Source organism: Bison bison, unplaced genomic scaffold (genome assembly GCF_000754665.1).
Source record: "Bison bison bison isolate TAMUID 2011002044 unplaced genomic scaffold, Bison_UMD1.0 scf7180017858349, whole genome shotgun sequence".
Lineage (NCBI taxonomy): Eukaryota > Metazoa > Chordata > Mammalia > Artiodactyla > Bovidae > Bison > Bison bison.
This window is the reverse complement of record NW_011488922.1, coordinates 95,474-95,863: the sequence shown is the minus strand read 5'-3', so window position 1 is coordinate 95,863 and position 390 is coordinate 95,474. Positions and strand designations below refer to the sequence as shown.

Here is a 390-nt window from a genome sequence, read left to right as displayed (position 1 = left end):
CCCCCGCCCCCACCGCCCCTGGGCGCAGAGCATGCGCGCCCAGCTCTTCGGAGGGTTCCTCCGCCATCCTGGGAACGGCCGTGCCCGGGGCCTCACCGGTGGCCACCTCGCGGGTCATGGCGGAGGTGAGCCGCAGCACTGGCCGCAGCATGGTCTTGCCATCGGGCGTGGGCGTCAGCGTCCGGCTGTGCGACTTAAGCAAGAACCGCTCGTCCTGGCGCTGAAGCAGCAGCAGCAGGTCATCCAGCAGCAGCACGTGGACCTCTGCGGGTTGGGGGGCAGGGCTCAGCACCCCCACCTGACACCCTGGCCCTGAGGCGCGCCCCCCCATCCCCGCCCTGCTCGCTGCCTGCCCTGGCGCTCACCCACAGCCTTGTCCTTCGTCACCCG

General features: G+C 72.1%; 1 protein-coding gene across 1 annotated transcript in view; it reads right to left on the bottom strand.

Moving 5' to 3' along the window:
* The window catches only part of ARHGEF1 (Rho guanine nucleotide exchange factor (GEF) 1), an 18,502-nt gene that overhangs the window by 4,096 nt on the left and 14,016 nt on the right, over positions 1 to 390 (bottom strand). The window lies entirely within an intron of this gene.